General features: G+C 40.2%; 1 long non-coding RNA gene across 1 annotated transcript; it reads left to right on the top strand.

The window, feature by feature from the left end:
- The first annotated feature begins 6478 nt into the window (after window positions 1-6478).
- LOC105667537 (uncharacterized) lies at window positions 6479-7144 on the top strand. Its single transcript, XR_010888793.1, has 2 exons — window positions 6479-6967; window positions 7107-7144. It is a non-coding gene; the product is annotated as an uncharacterized lncRNA (long non-coding RNA).
- Window positions 7145-17772: the final 10628 nt, after the last annotated feature.

Below are 17772 nucleotides of genomic sequence, written 5' to 3'. Positions count from 1 at the left end.
ATTGCCGATATTGCGTGAGTACCTTGCTCCCGAATTGCGTGGAGTACCGCGCGTTACCGAATCGTGCAGTTATTGCCGATACCGCGCGAGTTAACTAGCTCCCGAATTACGCGAAGTACCGCGAGTTACCGAATCGAACATTATTGGCCGATACCGCGAGTTACCGAGTCGCGCGTTTACCGCCGACACCGCGTAAGTTACCTGGCTCCCGAAAAACGTAGAGTACCGCGGGCTACCGACTTTCATTGGGCGTGCTCCCTCGGATCTGGCGTGATTCCGAGGCTAGTTCACGTCGCAATACAACAAATTAAGTTAAAGCATCAAACTAAATTTAAGAGATCAAAAAAAAAATTAGAAATATATATAAAATAGATCACCAAAAATCTTGAGATTTTAGGCTAATCTTAATGTTTATGTGTAGGAGGATGTAGATAGTGTATGGATGGATGTAGTGTAGGTAGATAAGATCTAAAGAATGAAAACTGTGTGTAAGATTTCTCGAGATCTTTCATTCCACCTATCATTTAACTGCAGGGGGACAAAGAAGCATTAAATTTGAGCACATATGTACAATATTTAGCTTGTAACACATAAAAAATTGTACAAAATTATTAACAGTAGTGTTACGTCCTATGCACTTCATTTTCTTTCTTTCCCCGATACCTTATATAAAAAAATTTATTATAACAAACGTAAATCAAATGTCGGAAGGACATTACAAGAAATATCTCATTAAACACTCGAACGATAACGGGACTCGCGCGGACACATAGATAAATACAGAAAAACAAAAATATATAGGAAACAGTCTCCGTTATCACCAACACTGCATTTCCGTTAGAAAATTAATCTCGACATTTCAAAATTGTATCATATCCAAAACAGAAGAACTCTCATATCATCCGATATCAATTATCACCACCAAATATCCTATCTATCTTAAATTCTATTCGTCAAACTCTATTTTGCTTCCCCCAACCCAAATTTCCTCAACGATTCTGAACTCTAATTTGTTCCCTACGCACGAAACTCCCGAAAATCCTCTCTATCCAGAGTATAAAAAACCCTAAATGCCGGCTGAAACACAGTTTTTCTCCCTCGACAAGTTAAGCTTTTCTTCCGTCACTCTGTTACTATCCACCATATCACTCTGCCTCCGTGAATTAATAAATTCCCTAGTGAGTGAAATCTTGTGCCACGGGAGTCCTCTACACAGCCTAAACAAGCGGCCACTGCAAGGAATAAAAAAATAAGTTTCAAAATCAGAATATTATTCCTCCTTCGGCAAAGTCTACTATTATTAATAGAATTACATAGGCACGGTTTAATCATCCTCCTCATCCTTCTCCTCTGAACGTGATTCGAGCAAGCCTGATCCGCTCTTCGAATCTTGTTTTAACTCCCCTTCCTGAGCGTGATTCGAGCGAGCCCATTCGCTCTTCAAATCTTGTTTCAATTCCCTCTCTTTTGAGCGTGTTTCGAGCGAGTTTATCAGCTCTTTAAATCTTATTAAAGCCATCAATCACTGTCTATTATTTTCTTCTCTCCTTTTCTAAATATTAAAATTCGAAATACAAATTTTAGTGAATAACCCTGACAATAAAAAAACTAAACGAACTGCCACCCGCTGACGTAACCGTCAGAATCGTAGAGAACAGGGCTTGCCCCCTCTACCCTCCGAGCCCGCCAGATCGGCTCTCCTTTAACAGCATTCTGAGCGAGCATTACGACGAACCTGCCACCGTCCAACACGCCGCGTAAAACGATTAGCCGCCAAGGCTAATCTCAATAGTAATACCGATATCAATAGGCCTCATAACAGTACCCATAACACCAATGACAGAATCGGTCAGAATCATCCTTCTGTCATTGATGCTAGTGTAACGTCCCTGTATTTTTGCGAGTAGATTTCCGCTCTTAAATTTTTGTTTAGACTTTCTATTTTATCACTTATCGAGAATATCGCTTATTGTATGACTTGCGCTTGACACATGTCGCCAGAAAGACGCAACCCGAAACCTTTCGCGTCACATAAACCTCTTGTTGCCTTTCAAAGCGTACGACTGTAAATTATCTTTCGTCACTTTCAAAACTTGGGCCCGGATATCACCCATGGTTTTATGTAAACCATACCTCAAGCGTCCAATATTCTAAAGCGCAACTAGATCCATATGCGGTCTTATTGCATAGGATAAACCTTTGTCTCCAACAGTCCAGAGTGGTATAAAAACAGGTCCTGTAAAGCCGCCACAACAGTTCAGTAAAAATTAGTCAGTTAAGTTAAGTTAAGTCAGTTAGTTCAGTTAATTCAGTTCGGTTTGTTAGTTTTTTTATGTCGGTTTATTTTTGCGCGCTTAGTACTTAATCCGTGAGTTGCGAGTTCCATTCCTAGAGTATAAGTACCTATATCAGTTTTGCAAGAATTTGCATTTTATAAGTTCATTAAATTAATCATTTTATAATTCATTAATCTCGTTCACTAAAGTGATGTATTTCTATTTCATTTATAATTACATTTATTTAGTAAAATTTAGAATTCTATCTTTGATTTTAAACCCTTAAATGTTATTCCTATTTTTACGTGTTCTCCTTAAATTGTGATAAATAATAAAAGACAGAGACGCGTTGTGCTGAAAATAACTCAAGTGAAATGAAATGATTTTTCGATAACAAGACAACAAGAGACAACGATTCACCTGAAGATTCATCTCTACACGACTACCATTGGAAGGTACGTATATACATATTTCACTCACCGTACTTGTATATATTTTTATCAATTATTAATGGAATTTTCTTATTGTAAATGAACGTATTTTTGCCACACCAGATGACGATTACGGTGCTCTTGACTTGCACAATCACGACGAACAGGACGACCAACTACCATTTCATCCAGTAACCACATCAAGTCCGATATCAAGCGAACGCATACGCGGCTCATGTTGCACGTGTTTGAACAAGACTACTACTCACATATTTGTGCCATGCGGACACTTATGTATTTGCAATGATTGCGAACAACAAATGGAAGATTAAAAATGTACCTGCCATTGGAAGATTGATGCCGATAAATAATGAACCATGGCCTCCCACAGCTAAATTGATCCCGCAGTGGTCTCAGGTATCATACAGGTTGACTTCAGTGAGTCCGTTCCAGATTCATCTTATGCAAAAATACTTAAAATTAAATCCGACCGAGAAATAATGCCAGATACTAAAGTAATATCTCCGTGTCTTCCTACCGGGTTCCCGGCTTCCGAGCCTCATACAAGCGAGAAGCGTGTACATGTGTTGCGCGGAACGCTTTGCGCAGCACATGTACGCGCTTCTTGCTTGTGGGAAACTCGGAAGCCGGAAGCTCGATAGGAAATATCGCATCCCTGCTGAGAACGGAGAAAGTTTTTATGATCAACGTGATCCGATGTTACTTCCTTAAATTTGGTCATTGTCTATTCGATATATTTTAATGGTATTTGGCGATTTTTTTTACGCGATTACTAGCGGAGGGCGTTACAAGAGGTAATACGCAATATACGCTCTAGCGTAAGACGTAAAATCTATCTAATAAGTGCGGTTAATTTTAAGATGTCCAAGTAAATTTATCATTAAAAGGCAAAATTAATTCAGTCTGCAATTATCCGCTTCTACTCGGCTCGGTTATAGGCCGCTTGTAAAATTCTGACTGCGTGACGGCGAAAAACTGATGATTACACGTTATTTACAATGTTTGATTACGATTTTATATTACGATTCTGTTATTATGATATTCATATTGCTATGGTTTTATTCTGATTCATTATTCGTCCCTATATGATTTATTATTCATTAGAATATGGTTCTAATCATTGTTTATATACGCTGTTTGCGGAGTCGCGACAATATATCGATGCGATACTGCTTCCCCTTATGATTTTATTTGAATTCCTTGTTGGTCTCTAAACGAGACATTATTCATTAAAATACGGTTTTGGTTACGATTTTATATTAAATTGTAACATTTATGTTTTCATAACGTTACCCCGTTTTCCTTTTTTTTTATTCACTTCTAAATAAAGCATTATTCATTAGAATACGGTTCTTTGGTTGTTACTAATTATTCTCTAAAGTTGACCCGTTTTACATACGCATTTAGACAATTTAAATATGCTTACTATAAAGAAATATATACTATAAAGAAAATATACCTTTAATCATTCGTTAAGAATACAGTTCCTGGATATAATATTCTGATAATTCAAATATATTTATCATTAAGAGACTTAAATGGTTTTATACGGTTCGTATAACCTATTATTATAATTTCAGTTATCTTATTTTTCTTCTATCTTTTACCATTTTCATCGGTTCATGAATCTTACCAATTGAGTCTCGCGTAAAAGTGTGAACACTACGTGTCACCGCCACCGCGCCGTGACGTGACACTAGCAATTGCAATCCTCATCCTAGTCCTTACAATAGTCATCATCACGTTAATCTCCTAGAAATTGTCCAACCCGGATCAAATCCCCCTGCTCCTCCTTTTTCTCCTGTCGAACCCTACCATTACTCTCCCATCGCTCCAGATTATTCTCCGGTAAATTTACCTCTTAGTGAGTCCCCGACTCCTTATTCAAATTTCTAATCTATATCTCTCCAGCGCGACCTCTCTACTCCTGAACCGACCTCATTCCTCTCTGGATCCTCTTCCGAGCCGTGTCTAAATTTTGAACTGCCTCCTGAATTACATCCGCCTACTCCGTCCACCTTTATGGAACCTCGTTCCCCTTTTCGTCCCCTTTCGAACGATTTCTTACCACCTTCTCCCTCTTCTCCTGTTCCTTCAATCAAATTCTTAAGCGAATATCCCGCCAAACCACAAACTTCACCCCCTCTTGATCATCACCGCTAACCTGAAACTTCCTCTCAGTATGACTCTAACGACCCCGATCCCGAAGAAAATTATTTCGAAATCCCTCCAATAAACAAATTCGCTTACATTAACCAGCTCCCTAAATTCTGCGGTCCGATCCCCACTGACTATCCCATTCTAGATCCAGGTCCCGTGATTTCTGACCATATTAGAGGAATCCTATCCCGAAGTCTTCACCTTTCACATTTCCTGGTGTACCATGAACACCGATTCTTTTTCGTTATCGTCCCTATTTCCGCCTTCGAGCACGTCTTTCCCCGATCCACAGCCACCTTAGAAGAAATCCCTTAACCTTCCCCCTCCATTACACGATATATACATAAACACATGTACTCACCTGCACACTCTAAACCAGCAATCCAAATAATCCGATTAATTTAAAACAAAAACTTTTACGTTGTATTTTCAAACAGCCTTACCATTTGTAACTGTATAATTTAATTAATTTTTTTTACATTAAAAATGATAAATTTATTATAATTTCGAATCCAAATTTTTTTTATTTAACCCTCGACATTCTATCTAATCCTTAAAGATTGCGCAGGTTCCGTCCCAGGTTTTTGTATTAATTAAACCAAAAATAATGCTTTTGTTACGTCCTACATTCTGCACTATCTTTTCCACTATATTGCCCATTCTTTGATCATTAGACTAATATACATCTTGTAAAGTTGCCGCCAACGTGCGAAAATCTTTGTAAAAGGTACACAACCTGAAGTCATTTGATTTTTTCTAAGCCGACTGAAAGTATAAATCGACTAGTTCATGATAGGAAAATGGCATTTCAAAATTTTCCTCGCAGCGCTTAACACGCGTCGTGTTTCTTCGTATCGTAAATTCGCGTGAGATTATTTTGAGTACGTGAAAATGGGTGAGAATTTAAGAAAAACCGTCGAGACATATTTACTACTGTGACGCGGTTTGTGTGGGCTCGATGTGAGTAGGTATTTATCGTTGTTATCCGACAACGATGAAATAAATTTTGAAGTGTTTGCGAAATTTGCGGGGGTGTGCCCTAGTGCAGTGCTAGCGGTGCTATTTCGCTTGAGGCATTTTGCCTCCTATCGGCGACTTGCAATCTACGCGGGTGAAATTATCGAAATAAGGAGTATTTTCGGTGATGACAAAAAGGAGGAAGATGATGCGGGTGGGCATATAGCCTTTCTATTACTTCATTTTCATCGATCGATTTCGGAAGCGAATAAAAACGGTAAGTTTCTTTCCAATTTTTATTATATATATATGTATATATAATTATAAAAAATTAAAAATAAAATTTTTTAAGGAGTAGAACATCGGAACACATCGCCTCACAGGATCGCGGGAGTGAGAGGAGTGCGGCGTATTGTACGCCCCGAAGAGCATACTCCTCCTCGCGGTATAAGGCGGCGGGCTGATACTTCACCAGAAGCTGGACCCTCACGTAAGTCTTAGCACATATTCTTTTATGGAAAATAAGTATTTTATATTGGTAAATTTGTAAAAAATAATGAAATATTAAATGTTTTCAGGACGTGCACGTATCGAGCTCACACCTGAGCCACCTCTTGTTAACTTGGATAGCAAGAGCGAGGAAGAAAAAGTTGGAACTCACGAAGTGAGTTCATTTGACGAGGAAGAGATTTTTTCACCAGGTGAGTAATGAGAAATTTATCGCAGTAAGAAAAAAAATAAAAATTTTTTATCCACCAAAAAACAATGGTGAATTTTTTAGAGTTTAACCAACGAGGTGAAAATACAATAATAATAGAAGATTCGGAGGAGGAGGAGGAGGAGGAGGATGAGGAGGATGATGATGAGGTGCAAGAGGAAAATACGGGGGAAGAGCTGAGTGGAGCGGAAGAACAGAACCTAGAGGAACTTTTGAGGGAAAGAGGTAAATACAATTATATATTTTTGCACAGATAACGCTTTTATACTCGAATACCTTTATTCTAATCGGACAAAAAATTTTTAGGAATTATTTTCCCGGAAATTTCTTACTCGCCGGAATATTAGTGATCAATGATCAACACGATCAACGGTAAGCAAGAAAGGGAATAATCCTGTATAGAGGTGAGAGAATTTAATATAAAATGTATTACTATTTTTAATTTTAACAACGCGTAAAATTCGAGTATAGAAGTGTAAAAACAATAATTTTCCAAATTTTAAAGATAAACTAATTTGTTTGTTTTCGATTTTTCCATATCAGTTCAGTGGAGGAGGGGGAGGAATGGAAGAAAATACGCAGCAGCAGCAGCAGTCGGCGGAAAATCAAGCCAAAGAAACCGACGACAACGAGATAGGAGTTCGTGGGGAGGAGAGACTGGAGAGAGAAGAGGAGAAAGAAGCGCTGTTTCCGGAGAATCAGGTTGGTGCGCCGGAACAGATCGCGAATCATAACGAGGAAAATTTTAATTATTTAGATTTAATAAGGAAAAACGTGCATGAGTTTAGAAATTTCGGTGTAGTAGAGAGAGAGGCTGATTTTCGCCTTCGACCATTACCAGAGGGGGAGAAGATTTACGCGTGGTTAGAAAACGCGTTTCGTGAGCTTCACGCGTACGCGGTACTTTCCTGTGTTTCTTGGTGATTACATCGGACTTAGTTTCGATTCCCCGAATCTTTCGCACGGGCCCGCGGGTATTTCGTTCCGACCATCTCGTGATTTGACTCACGAGAATATCTGGAACCTCGTGAGTTCGTTAGCTCAAAGCTCCGGGGGCTTAAACGTAGCGCAGGAATTCAACATCCGCGTTTTCCGTGTCACTCCTCCTACGGGTCGTGCGTGTAAACGCTCGATTTTAACGATATCCAACTCGGATAACTTATGTTTTCCTCACGCACTCGTAACGGCGCAAATTTACAATAAACGTGGTAATTTACGTACGGGTAATCTACAAGAAAGATGGAACGCCGTGAGATACTGACATTTCTCGTTACAACGTGAGCTGGCACGTGATTTAACGAGGAAAGTCGGTATTACAATTCCAGAAGAGGGTTGCGGTATTCGCGAAATCGAACATTTCCAGCAATATCTAGCCGCGGAAAACATCGCGATAATGGTCTATAGCGCGGAAACTTTTGGTCGCGGGGGTAAAGCCTTATTCGATGGAAATGCGATACTAGCCTCACTACATCGCGAACCGGCCTCGTGTTTAAACCTATTATATCACGCTGAATTATGACATTACAGCGTTATTTTAAATTAAAGAGCCGCCGCGGGTAGCCGAGGTTATTGCGTACCGTGTAACGTCGGTTACCATAGCGATGTAGGGGGACACCGATGCTCAAATAAATGCCCTCGGTGTTACGCGGTACCTTCGTGCGAGCGATTCGACGCGGAGCATATTCATTGCGAAAATTGTAATCGCGAATTTTTCAATCACGCGTGTCTTGAGCATCATCGTGCGCAAAAATCATACGATGCAATCGTCTCGTAGCACCGTATGTTTTTGCAAAGAATGCGGTCGTTTAATCGAGCGTTATAAACAACACGAATGCGGCGTAACTTACTGTTCGACGTGTCGTTCTCCCCAGCCGTTGAATCATTTTTGTCACATGTTTCCTTTCCCTGACAAAGCTAATTTCCGTACTAACGACACGGAGCACGTTTTGGGAGAGGGAGGAGAGCAACAACAAAACGCGGGTGAGTGCGTACTTAAAACAGAAAGTCGCATCGCATTCGTGTTTTACGATTTCGAGACGCGACAGGATGACACACTTCAAGGTACCGCGAGTGTAAATATTTACGTGCCTACACTTTGCGTCGCGCAACAGATTTGCGAAACGTGTGCCGAGATAGAGGATACTTCGGTGCGCTGTCGGTGGTGCGGTATTCGTGAATACATATTTCGTCGTGATCCTGTAAAGGAATTTGTAGATTTCGCGATACGTCTGACTAAATATTTTAAACACATAATTTGTATAGCTCATAACGCGAAAGCATTCGATGCGCAATTTATCCTACGTTATATTGTTGAGAGCGGAATCGCATTAGAACCGCGGGTAATCTTAAACGGGACGAAAATTGTAGTACTAACAGTGGGACATACGAAATTTATCGATAGTATTAATTATATGCCAATGCGTTTATCGGAGTTACCGAAGGCTTTCGGCCTGACGAATACTTCGGACAAAGGTATTTTTCCGCATTTATTTAATACTAACGATAATCAGTCATATGTCAGTCCGTGCCGGATATTCGATATTATTCACCCGATAGAATGAATACGAACGAGCGCGAACAGTTTTTAGCGTGGCACGCGGAAATGATTCGTACGAATTACGTGTTTGATTTCGAATGCGAGATATTGCGTTACTGTCGCAACGATGTGAATATTCTGAGACGCGCGTGCATGTCTTTCAGAAAGATTTTCTTGAAGTGCGGTCGCGTGTGTCCGTTCGAGGAATGCACAACCATCGCTTCCACGTGTATGAGGGTTTTTAGAAAAAACTTTCTACGTGAATGAGAAATTGGAATAATTCCACCGGGCGGATACAGACGCGCGAATACCCAATCGCGGAAGGCACTTCAGTGGCTGGTATGGAAGGAGCGAGCTCGGACATAACATCACCCACGCAGGACGCACTCGGGAATATCGTCTGCAAGACGGCACGCTAGTCGATGGTTATTACGAGTCGGTAGAAAACGGTATAACGCACTATCACGTGTTGCAATTCCATGGTTGTTTTCGGCACAGTTGTCCATCGTGTTTCAAAATTAATCGCGATAGGGAGCTAGCAGTAAACAACGAACGCGGGGATACGATTGATTTGCGTTACAAGCGTACCATCGCAACAACGTATCGTCTTTGAAGACGGGGGTACACGGTGATAGAGAAGTGGGAATGCGCCTTCGATCGCGAGATAACGGAAGATAGGGAAATGCGCGAATTTTTACAGAATCACCCGATGATAGAGATTGAGCCGCTCAACCCGCGCGATGCGGTGGACGCACGGGGAATATCGTGACGCGGTACGAGATTACGGGTACAGAGAAGATACGTTACGTGGATGTGTGTTCTCTGTACCCGTACGTACTGAAGACCGGAGTTTTCCCAATTGGACATCCCACGGTGTACGTCGCGGAGGAATGCTCGACTATAATCGGCATAGGTCCATGTTACAATTTTGATTCCGTCGAAGGTCTCGTGCGTTGCAGGTTGGGTTGCCAGATCTCCTATATTTAATAGGAGTCTCCTATATTTAGAACAAACCTCCTATTTCCTATGAAGGTTTGAATATAGGAGAAAATCTCCTATATTTCGACCTATATCTCCTATATATCTCCTATATTCTATATTCGCCTTATTGCATAAAAAATTCTGGTCCGTGAGTTCCGTAACGGGCCGTGACCGTGTACAGAAGGGGACGGAAATGCCTTCCCACGTGAATTGCTGCATATAGGGATATATATTATTTTAACAATATATGTAGCAATTCACGTGGGAAGGCATTTCTGTCCTCTTCTGTACACCGTCGGTAACTCGTAACTCGGTACTGCCGGTAGCCTTCAGCTTCAATTGTTCGATTGTCTTGTCACTTGAGAACGCCACTAAATACTTAACTTCTGAATTTTAATCCGCCATCAGAATATCAGAAATCGGAATTTACGTAAAATAATAATGGATTGTGATTGTAATAGTGACAGTGATAATGACATAGACGCGATTAGTAGCAGTAATGAAAGCGAACAGAAATCGTCGTCGAAGACAAATAAGAAAAGGAAATATAATTTCTCTTATCAAATACAGTGGGAAAAACAGTTTACATGGTTGTCTAAAATAACGAATAACAAGAGTAAGGCTAAATGTACTTTGTGCAATAAAGAATTTTCAATATGAAATCAAGGACTCTCACAAGTAATTAATAGAAAATTTGTTTTTTGTGTTAAAAAGGTTTAGATTAGCATTAGATATATATGGATATTATTATTGCAGGTTAAACAACACGAATTAACGCAGCAGCATAAAAAAAAGTGTTGAATGCAGAAAAAATAATAACTTAATAAGTAAATTTAATAAGTAAATGCAAAATAACAGCAATTTGGATTTTGCAATACTGATAACATCATTAGAAATTGGATATGTTTACCACAATGTTCGGCACAACTTGTCGTATAATAGCTTAGATTGCCAAATTAAATTGCATAGATATATATATATGAAATATCCGTATTTTAAACTTATTGGAAACATCCAACTTGGTAGAACTAAAGCTGAAGCTATAGTTAAAAAAGTTTTAGGCCCTAAAGCATTACAAGAAGTTCTAGAAAATTTGCAGTTATCCAAATTTTTCGCAGTGCAGACCGATGCTTCAAATATAAAAAATAGAAAATATTTTCCTACAACAGTCCAATATTATAATCCGAAAGTAGATGTAATGAATTGTTACGTCCTGATCAGACTTCACGATTCTTTTCTTTTCATTAAATACCAGACCTAGTAAACGCGGGACCAACAAAAACTCTTAAGAAATATTATAACGCCAGAGCTGTTTTTCTCATGAGACACCAGGAGCTCGGATCTTCTCTCACAGAGAAAAATAGCAAGGGCCATGGATATTTCAAAATACCTTGGCCGCTCAGCGTGCCTATCGTCGCCAGAAAAACCGTAAAAGTCAAAACTTCGCGGTAGCTGAGGTCCTTAACCGACTCCAGACGGTTAGAGTAAGAGATAAAAAGAAAAACTGGCACCAGCTAGTCATATTCTTGGATTCCTCCTACGGGAACCCTAGCTAATAGATAGGGTTTTACCGAGTAACGATCGGGGAATGACTGCCGTCGCATGCCGAGAAGGCGCGACACCTGATACGGCGCACGTGTTTAGTAGGTCTGGGAAACCGAGATGCATTAGTCGCACTCTCCACGCGACACCAAGGGCACGCGACAGTCGTAAACTGTCAAATTTATTAGATCAGTGGCCCAAGGCTTTGCGAACTTATATACCGATTTTGAACCATCCAATCCGAAAGCCGAGAATCGGGGCAAGCACCTCTATAGACCACCCATCATTCCATCGTATGGTCTAAAGACTACGCCCACCCAGATCTTAAGACACTGAGATGCACCCCACCTATACTAATTAACACCAACCGGGTTACGCCACCTCAAAAACCTACCCCCATCATATATGGACCCGAAACAACGCTATTCCTTATTCGTTAGGGCCCCTTTCTTCCTATCTCATTTTAAGTAACCTAATCATCTAAACCCAATCCTATTAGCTAAAAATGACGCCATCCTCCCCCACATTAAAAATCTTCTCGCAAGACTAATTCCTATTCGATCCCCGCTCCAAAAACCTAAGATTTTCCAAAGGGATCTACCCCAAAGAAAGGGTATAAAAACCCGTGTTCTGGTGGCTCCGGACACAATCACACACAGTTTTTCAAACAGTTTTGCGCAGTTATTCCGTTTAGCTCAGTTTCTCGAAACAGTTTTTCGAGTAGTTCGGGGGCGCGAATCAAAGAGTAAAACCAGTTGATACTTTATCGCGACCATCTCGTGGTGCATCTCAAATAGAGAGCCCATCACCCTGACGACACCATCCCGCAGCAGGGTGCCCACGCGTTTACAAAAAAAAAGGGGTCCGACGCTCATATAACACCTTCCCTCAACGGGGCGCCTGCTCAGAATCACCGAACACACTCAACCCAATCCGAAACTATATTGCAACGAGTAAGTCAGTTCATTCCTCTTTATTCTATTATTTCTTCTGTCCTCCCTCCGGAAAAATGAAACACTCACACACACACACACACACACACGCACGCACGCACGCACGCACGCACGCACGCACGCACGCACGCACGCACGCACGCACGCACGCACGCACGCACGCACGCACGCACGCACGCACGCACGCACGCACGCACGCACGCACGCACGCACGCACGCACGCACGCACGCACGCACGCACGCACGCACGCACGCACGCACGCACGCACGCACGCACGCACGCACGCACGCACGCACGCACGCACGCACGCACGCACGCACGCACGCACGCACGCACGCACGCACGCACGCACGCACGCACGCACGCACGCACGCACGCACGCACGCACGCACTATTGTAAAGAATACACAAATAAAATTATTAACACATGCGATCAAGAATTAAGTTTTTGTATCCTAATTATCAATTCAATCAAATTAAAATGTTGTCTTTAGTAAATTAAACTTTGTTCTTTTTTATTTGATCACACCCTCCTCGTTCGTCACCCCCTCACCCCTTCCCTCTCAAATTGCGCACAAAGGTTCCGCCCCGGGTAATAGGGATTCAATTCCTTGACCCAAAAAGGGAACCACGAACGGTTGACTTGTTGACGGAGTAAAAACGACTCTTCCAGTCGCTGACCCGTCGCAAGTCCTAAACGTGCCGCTCGGCTCGTGCAGTCAGGCCCGTTTACGTCGATCGCCGAGCCCAACGAAAAAATTCTACATCTATCAGGACGTAACAGAATAAATTAATAGATTTTAATGAAAATCCCGATGAAACAGCTTGGGGAATGAGCAATTCACTAATACAAATATTCGACAAATTGAAATTATCATTTAATAATGTATCTTGCCTTAGTGCTGATAATTGTAATGCAAATTTTGGAATTAACAACTCATTATTTACACAATTAAAAAATAAAAATAATTCTATGTTCAAAGCAAACTGTCACGCACACATTATTCATAACACAGTCAAATATATCATAGTACTGACAAACTATTAGTAGATGTTGAAAATATTGTGTTAAAAATTTATTCTCATTTTTCACAATCAGCAAAACGTAGGGAAACTCTCAAAGAATTTTTTGAATTTGCTGATTTGCATTTTGAAGAACTTCTGCATCATGTTAGCACACGTTGGCTCTCGCTTAATCCGTGTATTGGTAGAATATTAAAGGATTGGCCAGCTCTAATAGCATACTTTAACGATATGAACAGTATGAACGTCCAAAACAGATCATGAAACTTTTAAATTTAAAAGAACATGACTACATGATTGAAGAAAACTCTGAAACTGATATGATCCCAGAAATTTATCTGCTGTTCGCTAACAATTTTTTGAAACTGTTTGAAGATATTATTCAATTCTTAGAAAAAAATAATACAACCTGTGTAGATTTGTTTGGTATTATGGAAACATTATTTAACAAATTAATTAAAAAAAAAGAGGAAAAATTTTATGGTTTCTTAGTTAAAAATAAATTAAAATTACTTGATAAAAATAAACAAGAAATCATTGAAAAGGATTTTGAAGGTTGTTTATCCGCAGCAATCTATTACTTTAAAAAATGGTTTAATTTTGATAATTGCGGTTGGCTCTTTACTATTAATAAATTAAAAATACAAAATGACAAAATTCCAAATTATAATGAGTTTGTTTCTGTAATTGAGCTCATTCCTGAATCATATAGTTTAAAAATGGCGACACAAATGGATGAACTGATGAAATCGCTACTTTCAAAAAAAGAATTTATTTATTAAGACAAAATTCTTCAAATTTTGATTCACTTTCTACCGTAGAAAAGTATACGAATGTGTTCGTCAAAAATTCAGAAATACCAAACATTATAAAGATAATGTCATTTATCTTTAGTATGCCAGTAACTACAGAATTTGTAGAGAGAATATTTTCTATAATGAATAATAAATGGTCATGCGTAAGAAATAAATGTTCCGTTGAATTAATAAGGGCCGAATTACTAACAACCATAAATTTTAACTTAAACTGCAAAGAGTTTTACGATATAATAAAGAATGATCATCTCCTTTTAAAAAAGCACAAAAAAATGATAAGTATATTAATTAATCAAAGAGTTATATCTTTTGCATTGTGCAATAAAGTTAAGTTACGTTTTTTTAATAAGCAGAATTTATATTTATTTTTGTTCATATATTTTAACGTTCGTTAATAAACCGCATCATTTTGTAACTAATAAATTTTAAATATTTATCCGAATTTGTTGTAAATATTTCTCCTATATTCTCCTATATTTTCATTTTGAATCTTCTATTACTTTTCATTAGAGATTTGGCAACCCTAGTTGCAGGGTACTCCCTCCGAGCGATCTCTTTTACCCCGTATTACCCTATCGCGTGCGTGGAAAGCTGTTATTCGCAGTTGTTGCGAAACATTTTCACACGATGAATGTACCCACGAGCCGGCCAAGCGAGAATTCGAAAGTACGTGGGTATCGCTTGAATTGCGCAAAGCCATTGACAAAGGTTATCTCGTAACAAGGATTTATGAGATTTGGCAATACAGCACAGTTCGCTACGATCCCGATACACAGCAGGGTGGATTATTCACGGAATACATAAATACATTTTTAAAATTGAAACAAGAAGCCAGCGGATGGCCGAGCGAGTGCGAGGATAACGTGTCTAAAGAACAATATCTTCGCGACTACGAGAAAACCGAAGGTGTCGTTCTCGATAAGCAAAACATCGCGAAAAATCCTGATTTGCGCTCGGTCGCAAAGCTATGCTTAAATTCTTTTTGGGGGAAGTTTGGTCAACGATCCAACCTGCCGAATACCGAGATCGTAAAAACTCAACAGCGTTTAGCGAGTTTACTCACGAGTCCTCAGCATGAGATAATCGAAATATTACCCGTGAACAACGAAGTGATGTATGTTTCGTGGCGGCTGCGAGAAGAGCTGGACGTACCCTCGCCTCGTACCAACATAGTTATAGCGGCTTACACGACGGCACAGGCGCGTTTTGTATTATACGAATATTTAGATAGATTGGATCGTCGCATTTTATATGTTTTAAAAACGGGTACTTTTCCGATCGGGCATCCCACGGTGTATGTCGGGGAGGAATGTTCGGTACTAATCGGAGAAGGCCCGAATTACGATTTCGACTCCGTCGAAGGCCTCGTACGTTGTAAAGTACTCACACCGCGCGATCTTTTTCACCCCGTGTTACCATATCGCGTACGCGGAAAACTGTTATATGCGTTGTGCCGCAGTTGCTGCGAAACATTTTCACGCGAAAATTGTACACACAAGCCTTCCGAACGTGAATTTACGGGTATCATGCAAATTGCGCAAAGCGATTGAAAAAGGTTATTTCGTGTCGGAGGTTAGTGAGATTTGGCAGTACAACGCGACACGCTACGATCACGGTACGCGGCAGGGTGGGTTATTCGCCGAATATATTAATACATTTTTAAAATTGAAACAAGAAGCCAGCGGGTGGCCGAGTGAATGTATCGATGACGAGGCTAAAGAACGATATCTTCGCGAGGAAACCGAAGATATCGTTCTCGAAAGTAACAATATCGCAAAAAATTCGGGATTACGTTCGGTCGCGAAGTTGTCTCTAAATTCTTTTTGGGGAAAATTCGGCCAACGACCCAACCTAACGAATATCGAAATCGTAAAAACTCAGCAACGATTAGCGAGTTTGCTCACGAGCCCCAAACATGAAATAACCGAAATACTGCCGGTAAATGAAGATGTGATGTATGTTTCATGGCGACTGCGGGAAGAGGCCGACGTTCCCTCGCCTCTTACCAACGTCGTTTTAGCGGCGTACACAACGGCGCTAGCGCGATTAGTGTTGTATAAATATTTAGAACGCTTAGATCGGCGTGTTTTATATTACGATACCGACTCTTGTATTTACGTAAGCAGCAGCGGTGTCTCCGGTGAATACGAAGTGTGTACAGATAATTTTCTAAGCGATATGACAAACGAACTCGAGAGATATGGTCGCGGTAGCTATATCGAGGCGTTTGTATCGGGTAGTCCTAAATTTTACGCATACGTGGTTCGCACAGCGGAAGGGCAAACGCGAGAAGTTTGTAAAGTAAAGGGTATAACTCTAAATTTTGAAAACTCACGTTTAATTAATTTTAATAGTATTAGGGAATTATTATTACGTAAAGAGCGAGAAGGTCAAGAAGAGGAAGAGAAGGAGGAGATGGAGGAGGAGTCGGCAGCGGTAGAATCGCGAGAAACTTCGATAAATCTACGTTTCAGAGCAATTCGACGTACAGCCTTTCACGAAATAATAACACGCGACGAAGTGAAAGCTTGCACATCCGTGTTGCTAAAATGTAGATTTCTCGACAGTTGTTGTTCCGTCTCTTATGGATATTTAACCGAACGCTAATTATTATTATTTCACGATACTGTTCCTTCGCTCTATTTTATCAGTTAAATAATTGCACGCACGTTTTCCCATCTATGTAAGTTTATAAATTTTTCGTAAAAAGTAATTGAAAATTGTGTTGTAAAAATAGAATAAGAATAGGATAAGAAAATGTTAAAATTATACAAAAAAGTCATGTTAAGATTTAAGAAATAATAAAATTGTTTATATTTTCATCGTTTTTGCTTTGTATTTATATTATAAAAAAATAATTCTTCCATGATTTTTTTTAAGTTTATTTTCCCATTTCTCGCCCCACGTAAATTCACGTAAAACGATCATTTTTGCTCAATTCTTTCTAGGGGAAAGCAACTTTTCATCGTGGAGGAGTATCATATCTCATGAACACACTCCCCCACGTGCGCAGGCGCTGGCGCGAGCAATTCCGCTTGTCTAGCCTTTACGCTTGACCAGCTTCTTCGGTTTCGCGGTCCGAATCAGCTCATTAAAGACCGCCGCGAAGTACGCTGGCGTGCGCGCACCTCCGCCGCAGAGTGCCCCCTGCCGCGATGGTATGCTTATTTCATCGTACCGTTGCACGGTTTTTTTATGTTAGTGAAGACACGAGCGGTGTTCATTTCACAAGATGAACGTGCGCTGAAAACTGGAATTTTTATATTGGCAATTTCCTTTCCATGCCAAAATCTAAAACCCGCCGCGGAGGAGTAAAATACCGTGCGCGCAAATTGCTCCTCCAGTATATAACCCCGGT

This window comes from Linepithema humile, chromosome 2 (genome assembly GCF_040581485.1).
Source record: "Linepithema humile isolate Giens D197 chromosome 2, Lhum_UNIL_v1.0, whole genome shotgun sequence".
NCBI classification, from domain to species: Eukaryota; Metazoa; Arthropoda; class Insecta; order Hymenoptera; family Formicidae; genus Linepithema; species Linepithema humile.
The sequence above is the reverse complement of the archived record's forward strand: the minus strand, read 5'-3'. Positions and strand labels throughout refer to the sequence as shown.